At 42.4% G+C, this 11,278-nt stretch overlaps 1 pseudogene; it reads left to right on the top strand.

Annotated features, from left to right (window-relative positions):
- Positions 1 to 10,457: 10,457 nt before the first annotated feature.
- On the top strand, positions 10,458 to 11,050 carry LOC119046115 (transcription elongation factor A protein-like 5; annotated as a pseudogene).
- Positions 11,051 to 11,278: the final 228 nt, after the last annotated feature.

Raw genomic sequence — 11,278 nt, forward strand, 5'->3', positions numbered from 1 at the left:
GTCATTAATGACACCAAGGCCAGGAAATGTGGAATGGAAGTACACAATTTTAAAGGTTTTATCCTATACATCAATATCACTTAAAAGTAGATGTTAAAAATGTGTATTACCAACCTCAAAACAGCCATGAAAAATGTTGTAGCTCATAAGCCAACATAAGACACAAAACGGGTCTTAACTCATGTGGCTCAGATGATTGGGTATCATTCTGCAAAGCAAAAGGTCACTGGGTGGATTCTCTGTCAGAGCACATGCTTGATTTGCAAGTTCCTGGTTAGGCATGTACAGGAAGCAACCTATAGATGTGTCTTTCTCATATTGATGTTTCTCTCCTCTTTAGCCCTATTCCCCTCACCCTTTTTTTAAAAGACAAAATGGAACCTTTAATATTTTCAATCAAAAAATGTTAGAGAAAAAAAGAACAAAGAACAGATGGGACAAATGGAAACAAATACCAAGATAATTGAGTTAAACCCAAAAATATTGATATCAATAATCACATTAATGTTAATGGTTTAAACACCTTGGTTAAAAAGCACAAATTATCAGATCGTACAAAAAAAGAATACACAAATACATGCTGCCTATAAGAACTCTATTTTAAATTTAAAGATGCAAGTAATTGTGAGCACAAGAATGGAAAAGAATGGGCAATCTTTTTTAAAAATTATTTTATTGTTCAATTACTTGTGTGCATTTACCCCCCCCACCCCACACTCACCTGGCCATCCCTATCTCCCTCCCCTGATTCTACCCCACTTGGTTTTGTCCATGTGTCCTTTATAGCTGTTCCTGAAAACCCTTCTCCCCTTTCCCTCATTATCCTCTTCCATCTCCCCTCTGGTAACTGTAAGAGTGTTCTTAATTTCAATATCTCTGCTTATATTTTGCTTGCTTGTTTGTTTTGTTGATAAGATTACAGTTAAAGGTGAGATCATATGGTATTTGTCCCTTACTGTGTGGCTTATTTCACTTGGCATAATGCTCTCCAGGTCCATCCACACTGTCACCAAAGGTAGGAGCTCCTTCTTTCTGCTGCATAGTATTCCATCATGTAAATGTGCAATAGTTTTTTGATCCAAGAATGGACAATCTTAACACCAGTATCAAAACAAACTTTGAGTGACAGAGTCATAAGAGCAAAAAATAATACCAGGGAATTATGGTCATAGAAAGTCATTGCACAATTTTAAATAGTGAGTTTGTCAAGAGGACATAACAATTCACATATTAAAATTGTGAATTCACAATTACAGTGAAGTTGTATTAAAATTCACATATCACAGTGGCTCAAAACAAATTGAGCAAAAACTGACAGAACTGCAAGGAGAAACTGACAAGTCCACAATTACAGTCAAATACTTCATCACCCTTTCTAAAAAATAGAACAAGTAGACAGAAAATCAGCAGGTATATTTAAGACTTGAACAACACTATGAACCAACTTACTTAGTTGACAGTTGTGAAACTTGCCACCAATGACAATAAAATGAGTATATGTTTCATATGCATATCAAACACTTACTAAGATAGTCTATATTCAGGGTCATCAAGTAAGTCTCAATAATGTTTACAGGACTCAGATAACAAAATATATGTTCTCTCAGCACAAATGAAATTAGATAAAATAATATCAGAAATATCTCTTGAAAATCCCAAAGTATTTAAGTTAGCATCACATAATGAAAAAATAATCCAAAGAAGAAGTCAAAAGGGAAGTATATAGTACTTTGAAATGAGTGAAAATGAAAACTCAACATATGACAATATGTAGAATGAACAAAAGAAGTACTCAAGGAAAAATTTATAGCACTAAACATATATACTAAAAATAGAAGATCCCTGACTGGTGTGGCTAAGTGGATTGAGCACCAGCCTGTGAACAAAAGGGTTGCTGGTTCGATTCCTAGTCAGGGTTTATGCCTGGGTTGCGGGCTAGGTCCCCAGTAGGGGGCATGTGAGAGGCAACCACACATTGATGTTTCTCTCCCTCTCTTTTTCCTTCCCTTCCTCTCTGTCTAAAAATAAATAAAATCTACAAAAAAATAGAAGAAAGCTTGATGGCTTAAATAAATGGAAATTTTATTCAAAACACTTTCTACAAAGAAAACTGTAGGTCAAGATGGCTTTACAGGTAATTCTACCAAACATTTAGGGATAACATAACACTGACTCAGAAATTTTCCAGAAAATTGAAGAGGAGAGAATACTTCCCAAATCACCTTACAAGGCCAGAATTACCCAGATAACTAACTGGGCAGTTATGTGACAAAAAATAACTATAAACCAATCTCCTTATGAATATATATGCAAAAAAATTTAAACAAAATTTTAGTATAAAAATACAATACACTAAGACCAACTAAGGTTTATTCCAAGAGTTGATATATGAAAATCATTGGAACTCATCACATTAACATAAAATGGAAGAACCACATAATCATCTCAATGGACAATTTTTTTTAAAGTTTGCTAGAATTAAAAAAAAGAAACACATAACTGACTAAAAAAGGAAACAGTTTTGTCAACAACTACCATAATCTAGAAAAATGCCAAAGAAAAACTGAATCCTTCCCAATCCTGCAGCTTGGGGGTGGGGCAAGAGGGAATTGATTTTTCACTTCATTTCACTCATCACTGCACCACTTGGGCAGAAATAATTTAGCTCCCTTCTGGTCCTATCGACTGTATGTAGGCTGGAGAATCAGAGAGTTGCCCAGATAGTATTGGTCCTAATTTATTTCTGCCCAGATGGTGTCTGAAGATGTCTCTTCAGAGTAGTGTTACACTGGTCCAGGGGTGGTCTGAGCCTCTACTCCCAAACAACAGCAATAAGATTAAACGAGGCTACTCCAGCCAGGGCAAGTAACCACTGGGTTTCATCACCTCAGGTGAACAGGATCTAGTTGGGAACTGAATAGGTACCTGGCATCAAGAAGTCATTCAAGAGGATGGAATGTGGAGCTAGTTGGCACCCAGCATTCCCTTTCTCTTCCCTTGGTGTGAGTAGAGCCAGAAAAGGAAGGTGAGCCACCCTGTAGCAACAAGCCAGTGTCAGTCAGCCCTTTCCAAGCACTATCCTTGGTGGAAACAGCCCAGCAGAGAGCTGACCTTACACCCCTACTTGGAGGCAAAGGAGGCTGCGACAGTTAATGCCTCAATTTCTCCAAGAAAGTATCAGTAGGGCCAACAGGGGAGCTGAATTTTCTTGCCATACATCTGCCATGATGAAGGGTAAATCAGCCTTGCAGCTCTGCAAAGGTGAGGTCTGTAGGATCCAGTGTGAAGCTAAACATACACACTCAACCAATTCTTATGCTATACTTCAATAGGGGAACTGCCTGCTTAAACAACTTATGGTGGTATATCCATATAAAAAGAATGAACTATTGATGTGTATAACAACTGAATGAATCTCAAGGAATTTGTGCTATCAAAAAACTCAAATGGTAAGTTCATTTATATAGCATTCTTAAAAATAGCAATTATAGGGATGGAATTTAGTGATTGCCGGAGGTTAGAAGGGGAAAAGAGAAGTAGGGGAGCTGGGTGAAAAGGGTGAAGTGATTAAGAGGTACAAATTAGTAGTTACAGAATAGTCACAGAGATGTAAATTATAGCATAGGTGTCACAGGCGGGCACACATAACCAGGTTCTTGGTGATCAGGACAAAGATTTGAACTGAACACCCACAGTTTGTAGCAGAGAACATGGAAACAGGCCAGCTCCAAGCAGAGATTGACCTCATGGGCTGGAGGGACTCTATTCTTATGGGGCAGATCCTTCCTAGCTAGTGTTGGCAGGCTTTTACTGTAAATGTAAAAGTAGTTGTATTACTTCAAAGCTACTGCACATGTGGTCTCCCATGGTTTTCCCTGATTGGCCACCAGAGAAGGGGGTCCCATAATGTTACCTAGTTGACCCCCCCACTCCTGGGGTCCCCCTGTACTAGGTTCGCCTTTCCCTTCACCAGAGAATTATAGCTCTCCATGTCAGAGACTGGTGAAAAGGAAAGGAATTATTTATTCAAGTTATACAGACTTAAGTGTAATGACTTAATGTCTTCATCAAAATCCCAAAGTTCCTTAAAACACCCACAAACACACACACACAGTCCTTCTTTCCCCCTTTGCCCAGTCCAAGGTACCATGTCAGGAAAAGAAACAGAAAGCCGCATGGTGATTCTCTGCCAAAGCCGTGTGGTGGTTCTCTGCTAAAGCTGAGTGATGGTTCTTTGTTAAAGCCGCATGGTGGTTCTCTGCTAAAACCAAGTGATGGTTCTTTGCTAAAGCTGTGTGGTGGTTCTCTGCTAAAACCGAGTGATGGTTCTTTGCTAAAGCTGCATGATGATTCTTATCATGGCTGCGGGGGGGGGGGAGGTGGTCCCCCTACTCTGGCCAAAACTGTGTGTTTCTCTCTGCTAAAGCTACATGGTGATTCTCTCTCACATGGCTGTGAGAGGCTCCATTCTCGCCAAAAGCACGTGGTTCTCTCCTCAGTGGCTACTGCATCTGCGTTTAAATCCCTGTGCCAATCTTCCTCTGCAGTCCCATTTCCAACTCCTCCCACAATTGGCTACACCTGCCAGGACTCCCATATCCTCCCAGCTTTAGTGGGCTGCCATAGTGAGTCTGGGCAGGAGTGGCCCCATAGTGTGGAGCCAATCATCTCCAAGCTCTCACACAGGCACTGTAACAGGGGCTGGGGAGTTGCTTCCCAGTTACATCTTGGGTGGAAGTTACTCCCTTCTCCCTGGCTCAAAGCATGGCCACAGCTATTTAACATATCTATGAAGCCAGTTAAAGGTTATAGATATGTTAAATGACCATTCTAGAGGTTATCTTTGAAACAGTTGCTATGCAAAACAACTCAATGGCCCTGCTCCATGTATCCCATCCCCCAGCTCAGATTTGTGGGGGTGAGGACATCCCATATTTTTAATATTTCCTGGACACCCTGAGTTCTGGACCCCATTACAAATCCTTCTTTTGGGGGCCCCCTGGCTGCACCTTCCTACATAGGGAATATAGTCAATAATATCGTACTAACTATATACGGGGCCTTGAAACATCAGGGGTCTACTCTGTAAAGTACATGGTTATCTAACCACTGTGTTGTACATCTGAAACTAATACAGAATGATATTGACTGTAAACTATAATAAAAAAATTTTTAAATGCATATCGTTTAGGTCAGTTGGCCCTAACTTTTTTAGTATTACATACCCCTTTGAACATCTAATAAAAAAGTAGACCCTATCTTAGGAAAATGTACAGGCCCAGTAAAAATGTACATAGTATATCCCTGCCATACCACACACACACACACACACACACACACACACACACACACACACTTACACACACGTGTGTGTAATTCATTTTGAATATAACTCCAGGAAATTCATTGATTTCTCTAGTTAAGAATGCCTGAACCCAAGGAGTAACCAATCTCCCTTTAAGATGGCTCAGCTGCTATTTGTCTTCCACTTTCTGTCTCATTCCCAAGTTGCATTTTCTCCTTCTCCTCTGTGTCCTTTCTCTGCTTTGTAGCTTTTGCTTATTCATGATGTCAACCTGTACATTATCAGGCTTGCTCTGGTTCCTAGGGTACAGATCTTCTTTTCAAAAGTATACAAACTCAACTAACTTGCATACCATTTCAGATGGTCAATAGACTTTCTCATTTGAGATCACTTGGTTTAGATCCATCAGTATGGTCAGCACGTCAGAGTCCCTAGATACTGGCCTAACCTGGCTGAGAAGGTGTCAGGGTGGATTTGGACTGGTAGGCAGCAATTCTGCAAGGTGAATGGCTAGGATCCTTCTAGGAGCCCTGGAGGTGAAGATCCTGGAGTTGAGTGACCCAGCAGGCTACATCTCCTAAGTCAAGTAGTAGGCAGGGTCAAGGAAGTTTCCACCTGGCATTGTGACCGGGGTAGAGAGAAGGCAGGTGTTGGGAACTGCCCTGCCTAGTTTCAGAAGCTGTAACCCCCCATGGCTAAGGCTGAGTAAAAAGACCTTGGGACCATAAGCCACTGAGGAGACAAAGCTTATCTTCACAGCAGGAGTACCACTTCTGCCCCCTTTACTTCATTCTGTTTCACCTTGGGCAGATAACTGGTTAGCCATTGGTAAGATTCCTGAAGGGAGGGACCACCTAAGACAAGCATAGTCATGATGGGGTCATCAGGAAAGGACTTGGAGGACTATAGAAAAAGTGGGTGATGGACCCTCACCCTTTGGCTTTGACATAGCCTGAGGCCTCATTCTATCTGTAAGAAGTCTCCTAATCTTTTGGTCGCCCCCATCCCCCACCTGACTTAAGCCTAAAAGAATGCCAGAGGTGGGTGTGGCCCTGTGCTGGAAAGGGCAGTTTTCTGGGGCAATCAGGCCTAAGAAAGAATACATAAAACCCTGTGACACCTGCTTTGCTAAGAATGCCCTCAATTTAAATGATAAGGGTCTAAGCATAAATGAGTTTGTTTCCCAAAGTTTTATGGCCCTTTGACTATCTGACCCTGACTCAGAATAAGCCCACATCATTCTTTGAATGTTGTCTATTGTTTGATCATTTGTGCTTGACAATGAGCTTTATACCCTGTATTCATATGCAAATTAAACCCAATAAAAGTCCATTGAGGAAGAGGCTCAAGGCCCTTTTCCCTTGAGAGATTGGCTGCCTTTTCTCTCCAATAAGATCATGTACTGGTAGACTTATTCTCATCTATGGCAGATGGGGGAGGGGCTTTGCATGTGGAGCCACCCCACAGGCAGGTCTGAAAGTTCCCCCACCCCTGGAATCACTTCTTCAGGTTTCATGAAAATCCTCTACTACAGGGGTCTAGAAGAGACCTATTCTAATTTCCAGTTGTCAGAACAGCATTCCCTTCTCTGCTCTGGTTGAATCACCTCTGTGGGAATTTGGGGGAGGGAGGGTAGGGGCCAAAGATACTTACTCAGCTTTCTATGTATGTGCTTGGAGTGAGCAACTGTCAGGTGCCTGAATACAAAGAATGAGAGTCTCTGGAAGGTGAGAAGGGGTTGGGAAATAGCATATTCCTTCCTTCTTGACAAGACGAGGAAGATCAAACCATGTCTGCATCTCTCAGATCCTCAGCTGCCTTTGCTCACAGCTAAATTTCTGAATGAAAATAGATAGCCATAGCCCAAATTTTCAAGAATAATATTGTGTTGGCCACTAGATTCCAGCAAGTCCATTTAGCACTCAGTGATTATTTGGGAACAGTAAATACATGTAGTGTTAGTAGAACATTACAGAACTGGCTATTTATAAAAGTGAAAAACATTATGTATTTGGCAAATCAAAGTTTTGTATAGTAAAAATTAATGTTATTAATTTAACTTATTGTCAGAAATTTGGAATCTTGTGGTTTTTTCCTCTCTATCTTAAACATGGTTTTTCTACAAATAAAAAGTTTTATTTAATGTTTTTCTTATAAGAGTAGCCCATGATGAGGGTAGTAAATTAAATAAAACTGAAAAAATTGAAGAAATAAAATATTTCAACTACCTGCTTCTTTATCCGATAAACCTTATACCTATTATGTGAAGGTCCAGAGGACAGGAGGAATGAGCACCCATGGCTGAGTGGAGAAGTAGATTCAAGGCGTGTGTGCTCTGAGACCATAGAAGGGAAAGTAAAAATTCTTCAAATGTAGCAAAGTCCCATTGCCCTCGGAGAAGATGCAGCCTATCCCTGATAAAACAGGACACATATAACAGGGAGAAGGGGCTGTTGGGGGAAATTGATAGCTATTTTAAGACACAACAGAGTGACTAGAGAGTGGTTTGTTTTTGCAGCCCAGTTGTTTTTGCAGCCTGGTGGCTTGTTTTGGCCCAAAGAGGCCAAAAGCCTCTTTTGGCTTCTCTGGACTGCTTATCACCTGCATACCAGAGATAATGCTCTGCTTTCTGCTTCTGTAAGCTGCCTCCTGCTTTCACTCCAGAAGTAATGGTCTGAAGGATGGGCCCTCCCTTGCTCTGTAAAAATAACTGCTCCACTGCTGCTCAGTGCCTAGAGTTTGGAGACTGACTTCTCTGGGTCCACATGGGTAAAATAAACTTCCACTCCATACACCCGAAAGCAGCTGAGTTGCTTTCTGTCACAGGGCCACAGTTGACCTCTGGGGTTAGCAAAGGATGAAATGAGTGAGAGGGCTTCAAGCTGTGAGGGGAGGAGACAGAAGTGGGGCAAGGGCAAGGGGGCTAGTGTAAGAAAGAAGTGGGATGGCTCTCAACACACTTTCTCCTGGTAGGAGGGGAATAAGGGACCTGAGCCCACTGGTGATGTTTCTTTCACGTGATCAGGAGCCAATGTGTGCAGTAGTGCCTCTCTGCCAGGTACCAGTTCCCTATTTTCCTGAAGGAAGAGATATTTCAAACTGAGGAACAGATAGGCCTACTGCCCTATAGCCCTGCAGGTGGGTATAAGGCAGCAGGGACCTTGGGGTACTGACGATAACAGACAGAGGCTGGAGAATTCGGTCTGCTTTCCAGATGTCACCTCCCTCTCACCCCCATTCATTTTGGTGCACAGAATTGAGTGAGTGTTGGGGGAGATGTATGGGTATCATCTCATTTCTCTGGGTAAGTGCAGGCTTATAGAAGAAAGACGTGAGAAGGAACCATCTCTCCTGCAAGGCTATGAATCTGTTGCCTCCCGTGAACCCCTGAGGTGGAGGTTGCAGTGGGAAAACACAAGAGCAGTTACAAGACTGAATTGTCTCTACCCTTTCCCTGATACCCCTCTTTTGGTGCAAGAAATGAAGGGCTTGGTGGGAGGATATTGAAAGGGGCCAGGGTCTCAAAATAGATACCAGTTAGGATCTCCTAGAAGGCAGGCTATAGGGATACACCTGGTGGAGGGTGAATGCAGGGGGAGGATAGCAAGAAAATGGACTGATCCCAGTGGAGCAGCTGGAGAAGGGCACAGCCTAAGGTCTCAGGATAGGAGTTGGGACCAACTCAAAAAAGGTGAACACTGTGCCCTCTGTATCTCTTCCCCACCTTGGAGCTAGAAATTGTGGGCTGCAGGAGGGATAGGTTGGGGATAGGTGTGTGGGAGGCTGGGTTTGGGGTGGTCCTGCCAAGGATGGTGATAGAGGTTCAGTCTGGAGACAAGCTTCCTATTGCAGAGAAGTGGCTTCTGAACTAGAGAGGGCTAAAAGGAAGCAATATAGACCAACTATTTTACTGAGTTTGGAAATAATTTGTCTCTTGTGTTGTAGGAAAATGTAGTATTTCTGTGTATGTGAAGAAGGAGAGGATGGCAGGAATGCTCTGGATATTGATGTCCTGCCCTATTTTCAGAGAAGTAATGGGCTTTGTACTATCTGGGTACCTGGGGTAAGGAGTTTTGAAGGCAGAAACATGATGAGAGCAGCAGGATCTTCCTTCTAAACACTATTGTCCCAAACATCATTCATTTCAGTGCAAGAAAAAGTGAGATAGAACTTTGGGAGGAGGATTCAGAAACATAGAAACACTTTGAAGCCATTTTTTTCTCTGCCAATATGCAGTGGTAGACAAATGGAGGATGTAAAAGAGGGACTGTAGAGGAGGATTAGAGGTGCAAGGGAAAAGGGCAAGGTGTGGCAGCTGTTGGGAAAGTTTTGACAACTAAGTCCAAAAAGTGTCCGTGTCTCTATTGACAGTCATTTGCTTCTTAATCCCTCATTCATCAATTGTCTTCTATCTTTCTACAGGTCTTCAGGTCTGTGGTTGTAAACACCAATCCAGAAAAGAAAAGGAAAGACCTGCAGGATCAGGCCAGGTCAGCAGAGGTGACTTAAGCCTGAGCAGAAGTTGGGGAAGCCACTACATGACACCCTTCCTCCAAGCTTTCCTTTTGAAGTCTCAGAATACATTAACTCTGTAGGACCCTAAGGGAAGGTGGTGCTTTATGGCTGGTGAGGATAGTTGGGGAGAACAAGGAAATGAGAGATAGAGATGTGGCATCTGTGAAGCCTGTTAAGGAGTAACCCTGAAATCTGAAAAATGGTTATTGCTGTTATGTCTGTTATTCTGTAAGCCTTACAATTGCGGGCAAGTAAAAAAAAAAAAGAAACAAGCCAGGATACTTGCAGGTCAGTATAAGTTGAGGCTACCCAGTTAAAATCGTATGGGTATAGCCAAGGCCAGAGCAAAGTGTAGGGACACATCTGTTCTTACACACTTCTCAATGCACTCCACTTAAATGCCGAGAGAAACACCTGTGGAAGTTTCTTCAGGGTTGGCTTATGAAAACATGTGTAAAGAGGAAGGAAAGGAAAAATGCATACAGGTGGGAGTGCACCTGGAATTTGGGATCTGGTGAGGAAAACTCTACATCATAAAGGCAAGTACTGTCAGGACCTGTATTCCATCGCCTGAGTCTTCAGTCTCCTTTGTCTCCCCTTTGCCTCCTAGGACAGGCAAGGGAGGGGACATCTCAACATGGAAAAACTCTACAATGAAAAAGAAAGAAAGCTGGAAAATGAGGTAAAGCCAGAAGATGAAACACATACAGAATATGCAGGAAACTCAGATGAGAAAGAAAAGCCAAAAATGGAGGGGAAGCTATGGCACAAGGGGAGGCGCCAGGATGAGGGATAGCCAGATGATGTAAGAAAACAAGAAAAGAAGGGCAAGTCTGAAAGTGAGGGAAAACCACACACTGAGAGCAAGCCAGAACCTGAGGCCAAGCCAGAGAGCCACCCACGGGCTATTGAAAAGTGCCAGGCTGAAGATTGTGCGCCCCAGAAAGCAAAGCAAAAAAAAAAAAAAAAAGGAGGACAGATGATTCTCCCAAGCACTACCAGGAAAACTTACAGGAAAGGTACCTAGGCGGTGAGGAGATGGTGAGAGAATGTGGAGGTGTGTAAAGGGCTCAGGAAGAACTACGGAAAAAACAGAAATCAAGTGGTCTTCATCGCACACAAAGAGATGTACAGGATCCATTTTTCCCAAGGGACCAAAGTGGTATCAAAGTGGTATCAGGAGTGAGGTTGGGAGGAAGGGGACAGACATACTTAGAAGATATTCCATAGGTTTAATGCATTTGTCCTTTAAATCTTACTTCTCTGATGAGTATATTCCACCCCTACTTTCCTGGTGGTCATTTGCCAGGAGATGTGCTCTAACCTTAAGCTGATACTTTGCTTTAGGTGTCTCCCTTGTTACCAGCAGCCATTTGATCCAACTATACAGTGTTCTCAGTTTCAGTAGGGGATTTTCACCCATGTGCATGGAAGAGGTGTTCATGGCACTTTGTAAAA

Source organism: Artibeus jamaicensis, unplaced genomic scaffold, assembly GCF_021234435.1.
Source record: "Artibeus jamaicensis isolate MK-2021 breed Jamaican fruit bat unplaced genomic scaffold, CSHL_Jam_final scaffold_461, whole genome shotgun sequence".
NCBI lineage: Eukaryota > Metazoa > Chordata > Mammalia > Chiroptera > Phyllostomidae > Artibeus > Artibeus jamaicensis.